This window comes from Taudactylus pleione, unplaced genomic scaffold (genome assembly GCF_031769625.1).
Source record: "Taudactylus pleione unplaced genomic scaffold, aTauple2 ptg001956l, whole genome shotgun sequence".
Lineage (NCBI taxonomy): Eukaryota > Metazoa > Chordata > Amphibia > Anura > Myobatrachidae > Taudactylus > Taudactylus pleione.
In genome coordinates, this window is record NW_028286352.1 from 5,093,783 (window position 1) to 5,100,311 (window position 6,529).

Genomic DNA, 6,529 nt, shown 5'->3' on the forward strand with positions numbered 1-6,529 from the left:
AAAGCAGTATCAGCAGTTATGTGCGCTGATACCGCTTCTCCCCGATGTATGATCGGGGGTCTGGACGGTAAATAGTAGGGGCGCTATGTGCTACAAGATAGCAGCGCCAAGCATAAGGGCTATGTATGAACGGTCATACCATATGACCATTCATCTGGCTGTAGTTGTAGTTATGGACAGCTACAGCCTGGCGCTAGCCTATACCCACAGCAGGGACAGTGCTGTCCCTTCTGGGGCTGCTGCCGGCTCTAGGGCTGCATTTGGGGATTTTGCGATACTGGTGAGATCCCGTGCATTCTAGGGTGGAGCCGGCCAGGACAGAGACAGTGCATCAGCACTAGGCTGATGCGCTGTGCTTTCTAGCAGTTAGCGCCAGAGGGGGAAGTTAACGCTCCACCTCTCTGTCCAATGAGATGTTCTTACATCTCATCGGTAGTGCTTCCTGCTTCGCCTAGGAAAAGAGACAAAGCAGGAAACGTTATAGGGGCATGGTAAGTGCTGCTATCATACATCTATTCCAAAGTGTTTAAATGTTTTTTGGGGTTTTTTATTTTTATTTTTTTTTATATTATTTTGTTTTATTTTCCATCTACCATGGAGGAATGGCAAACAATTGCTCAGGAATTTGAAGATAAGTGGAACTTTCCAAATTGTGGTGGGGCAATTGATGGTAAACATGTGCGCATTGTCCCACCAGCTAGTAGTGGCTCACTCTACTATAACTATAAAGGTTATTTTAGCCTTGTGTTTATGGCCATTGTCAACGCCAACTATGAATTTATTTTTATAGATGTGGGTAAAAATGGCCATGCATCTGACGGTGGATCATTTAAGGACACTGAATTTTGCCATCATATGATCTCTGGAGCCCTCAATTTACCGCCTGTTTCACAATGCAAGCATCAAATGAACTTTGTGTTTGTAGCTGATGCGGCCTTTGCCTTAGAGGAGAATGTTATGAAACTCTATCCCCAAAGGGGTTTAACCAAAGAGCGGTGCATCTTTAACTATCACCTGTCAAGGGCTAGGTGTACTGTTGAAAATTCATTTGGCATCATGTGCAGCAGCTTTAGAATTTTCTATACACCTATTAATCTTGAAATTACAAAAATCTAATGGGTAGTAATGGCCTGCTGTGCTCTACACAACTTTTTACGGCGTAAAGCAACATTGCAAACACACTTACCTACCTCTGTTTTGGAGCGGCCCGAACAAATGGTGGACAATGAACTCTTGCCATCAGTATCCCGATCCAGAGTCCCTCTGGTTGCATCAGGGCGTGCAAAAGCAATAAGGAAGGAATACCTCCATTTCTTCAATGGTATGGGTGCAGTGGAATGGCAAGAAAATTACATCTAATTGTTTATTATACCCATACTCAATATTTTAAAAATGAAAATAAAAGTTTTTACATGCACTGAGTTTTGAATACTTATTTGAATTAAATTGACTAAAATGTCATTATATTATTTACAAAAAAGTTCTTAATTTAAAGTTGTTTATGCTTTTAGATAAATTATTTTTTAATTATTCCTTTTTTTAGGTAAATATTATAAAGTGTTTGTTGTTTTATAAGTGTATTTTTATGTTTTTTTTATTTTATAAGGGTTTTTTTTGGGTTTAGACAAACATCAGGATATAGTATGGGTATTAAGTTATGATTAGGAGTGAAAATTGTGGGCCTGATTCAGAGACTGTCGCTCTGACAGAGCGCTCACTCAGAATCAGGGAATCCTTTACTTTTAAATGGAGCGGCCTCCTGGCCGCTCGCATAGTTGTGGGTGACAACCCACAGCTATTGCGAGTGGCCAAGATGATGGTCGCTATGGTCAAGACCATCGCGATCATCCGGCTTGCCAAGAGACCCTTGTGGTAGGGTCTCGCCCATCGCAAGCCCCAGAGAGCTTTTGGCACTAACAGAGCCGGAAGCTCTTCACTGACATCACTTGTGATGTCAGTGGGGCCGCCCTCAAATGGCAAGCATTCCATTGGGAATGCCTCCATTTGGGCGTCCACCCCCCGGGCCGCACACCAAACGGGGCAAGCTGTCACTCACCATCGACAGATCGCCCCCTTTGGACTCCATGCAGTCCTAGTGGTGGTGCCCATGGACTCCTTACGCTTACCTCAAACTTCTGTACTCTAAAAATTAAATAATTTATTTTTAGATCTAGATTTAATTTAAATATTTCTATATATATGTACACACTATACAACTCATGGTGAAGACAGGCAGCCCCAGGGGGAAGTCTGTCCTCATCCTGGGACTGCCAGTCAGGGCAGAGATCAGTAGCGTTCCTGCTAGGTTGTTTTAGCGGAGAAATATGCCCTGCCCTCCATAAGCACTGGTGACACATACATTAGTTAAAGAAGATCACTCCCAAAAACAGTGTCCATGGGAGCACAAGAAGTATGCATATTTCAAAACATTCAGAAAACAGGTGCAAATGAAGTACATTGACCAAAGTTAAGGCACTATGTACATGCTCAAATTCAGCCTTGACAAAGAACCAAAGAAAAAGAAGTGTAACATTTTTGAGTCACTAAAAAACCTAATAATTATAATACTCTTCATCATCGGCCTCCAGCGTGGCATGTGCACTCATCCATTATGAGTGTATGTCACTGCTGGATGTGCTGGGAATGGGAACTGGTGTCTGTGGGGCACCCAACGCATGATAGGGGAAGGGATGTGACGGAGGAGGAATTGGCATTAGTTGGGACGTTGGTCTATGAGGTGGGATAGGGAAATTGTCACAAGACAATGGGGTGGGTTTCGCCATAATATATGACCTTATGTTACTATGCTCGTCCGATTTCCTTCTTGAGCTAGTATCATAGCATTGTATATTATACGTTTGAAATGAGGCAGCTGTTTTTGAGCCATGCTGTCCATTTCGTTGCCGATGTGAGCAGCAAAAGTTTGATTTGGACCGGGGAGTGCATGTAATACCTCCTCCGCGTGACTCAAAAATCTGTCACTTCTTGACGGGCCAGAGGATGGAGTCTTGGAAGCCGACCTCCACTTCTTTGCGGGTGCTGCCACTGCTGGCCTCTCTATTGTTGACTCCATAGCCTCTGTGGTCTTGCTGGTTGAAGGGACAGGATTCACATCCAGGATTTCCTCCTTGGAAAAATTAAAAAAAAAAATTTAAATTATTTAGATTTTAACAAAATAAACATACATACAGTGGCTTACAAGTTGTTTTTTTAATTAAAAATTCACAGCATTTGGAGCATCACCTTCCCGTCCATCCAAGAGAAAAATAATACACTATGTTCAATTAAAAATACAATAGTTTAATTGCATAACTGGTCCTGCCCCTCCACATTCTCCATGAGAGTCTCTTCTACCTCGGGTACCAGCGAAGACCGCGCCCATTTCTTTGGCTCTTGGTCAAGTACAAATTTGAGCAAGTCATAATACCATAACTTTGGCTTTATGACTTCATCTGCACCTGCTCCCGAACATTTTGAATCTTCACACTTCTTGTGCTCCTTCAGGAACACTGTTCTCAAACCCTGGATCTTGGTCTTCACCCACTCTATGCCAACATCACTGTTGTACTCCTGACTGTATACCAACAATTTCTTCAGTGGCTGAAGCCTCACATCACGGTTGTAGTAGTCCCTATCTGAGTGCTTCCAGAGGCACTCATTGGCTTGGTACATTTCAATGAACCTGGCGATAAAAGATCTAGAATGAGTTCCAGTCATGTCTGCAAGTGAGAAAAAAAATAAAAAAATAAAAAATAAAAAAAACAGATGCATTGCCCCCCAAGTTTCCCTAATAGAACAACCCCAGTAGTCCTCCTTCATGCAGCACCCCCCATATGCCCCTTATACAGCACCCCCACAGTATGCCCTTAATGCAGCACCCCCCATAATTCCCCTTATACAGCACCCCCACAGTATGCCCTTAATGCAGCACCACCACAGTATGCCCATAATGCAGCACCCCCACAGTATGCCCTTAGTGCAGCACCCCCCACAGTATGCCCTTAATGCAGCACCCCCACAGTATGCTCCATATGCAGCTACGCCACGCACCCCCACAGTATGCCCTTAGTGCAGCAACCCCCAGGAGCTCTTTAAAAATGCACCTCCCCCCAAGTCCCTTGATGCAGCACCTTCCAAGTGCCACACCCCGATTATGTGCTGCCTCTTGTACCCCTTCCCAGTGCCAGTCCCCAGGGAGTGCTACATTGGTGGTCAGTGGTTTACAATTAATTACTTACCGATCTTCTATTTGTGATCCGCGTGGTCCTCCAAATAATGCTGCCTCTCACAAGCTCTGTCAGGGCTGATCAACAAAATGGAGGTGTGGGAGTGTCAGGGAGTAGTGTCAGGGAGTGGTTCATCATTTGATCGTTCTCCGTGAACGATGTGTAAACGATATGTAAGCGATCTGCAAGCGATTTTAAAGCGATCAAGTGAAATTGACCTGCATGTTCACTCGATGGAGGGGACGATCAAACGATCAGCGGGAGCGCGCATCGTACATCGTTTGAAACAAATACTGAATGATTTGCAAATGATTTCTAAACGATTTTTAAATGATTGAATGATAACAATATCATTATCATTCAATCGCCTGCTAAAATCGTCTAGTGGATGCCCCCCATTATGATTTCAGGTGCTGTGAGGTGGTCATAATTAATGTAAATGATGAGAAATTACTTGAAATTAATGGTTATTGATGGTAATAATACTAAAGGAACAAAAATAGGTCCAAGTTACATGATTAGCATTTTTATAAATTTTTAAAGAAATCCAAAACCAAAGCTGAACCAAAACACCTGAGGGTGGTTTTCCCGAAAGCAAAACATGATGATGAATTAGAACCAAAACAAAAAACAAAACACCGTGATCTGCGCACATCTCTACTTTATACTCTATTTCAATATTAAGGTAGGGGACAATTTTTGCACCTATAATTTGTTGGTGTGCATTTGCTGAAAAGAGCTGTGGCTATTTCCCTGCTTCAACTGGAATAGTAGGCCTAATTCACACATTTACGATACAGCAACAGCTGCAGCATCTTTGTATGCAGCGGTTATACTAGAGCAAAAGCAGTAGTAGGCGTCTTAAGTAAAAAGGCGCCCACTAGAGGCTTCTCTGATCTGCAGCTGCATCCAATGATGCAGCATCAGATCAACTGTATAAACATGGACACCTGAGTAACCCCCAGGCAAAATCATGCTGCCTGGGTCCAGTAAAGCTGCATCCAAGGACACAGCCACTGGATTCGTCACACCCAGAATATGGGACCGACACCCCCCATTTACTGGAATGCTCTCCATCAATTCCCCAAACTCCAGCAGCATGTCAATCATGCTGTGAATTTTTGGGCACTGTTACCAAGATCACAGGACCAGATCTGCACATGCAGTGTGACTCCTGCACTTGTGCAGATCTGAAAACATTGATTTAAGTAAATATTGGATTTATGTTAATCTCTATATCAGGCCCATTGTCTGATACATTGTGTGCACCAAGTTGATCTAAAATGGTGATATTATTTTTGATTATTTTGTTATTAGTAGTATTTTTATTATTATTATTATTATTAGTAGTAGTAGTAGTTGTAGTAGTAGTATATTATCTAAATTAATATACAAAATGAGACAAAGTGATTCTTAGAATCATATGTAATGAGGTGTGAAGAATCTCAATTTATTCAGATAGGCAAAATAACTTAAGAAAAACTTTTTCAGGCAGATTTACCAAAAAAGTCTCCATGGAAGTAGGTTTAAGAACACAAATACTGTACTATATTTTAATAATAAAGCATTGTTTTCCTGTAGGTACCATGTGTAAAGCTGTCTAGGGATGTTAGTAGCATTAGAGGACAGATGGGGGTACTGGTGCCACTGCTGTCCTTGATCAATTTTCAGTAAGTAGTCTATCAATAGGCATACTTCCTAAGGACAGTGATGGGCAATTTGATATATAGACTAGGGCAGCTCATTGCCCTGAATTTATATATTTTTAAAAAAAGTTTGTTAAAAAAAACCTCAATATGTCTGACACTCATCCCATAATGTCCCTTGTTTGCTTCAAAATTGCTCCATATTCCATCAGATCCCCACTTGTCACAAATTCACCCATGTACTCAGAGCCACACATATATTCCAAACTCACCAACATGCCACTCTGACCCAGGGCCCCAACCAGGGGGGACCGTCGGGAGTACTGTCCCGGGCCCGGGTACTTAAACAAAGACAGGGGGCCCGGCCCGCTCCTACCACCCACCCGCCATGGCTATAGCCAGTGTAATTGAAAGGGGCCCCCCATCCTATGCCCGCCCGTCACTGCTACTGCCAGCGCAAATATATGGGCCCGCCACTGCTGCCCATCCTCCCTCTGTCGATGGATGCACAATAAAGTTTATTCAGTGTGCGTGACGTCATGACGTCGCCGCGCGCCACTGCAGTAGAGAAGAGCCACGGCACCGGAGGAGCAGCAGCCGCCTGGAACAGAAGAAACGAGGTAAGATTCACATGCTGGCTGAGGCAAAAGAGTGCTG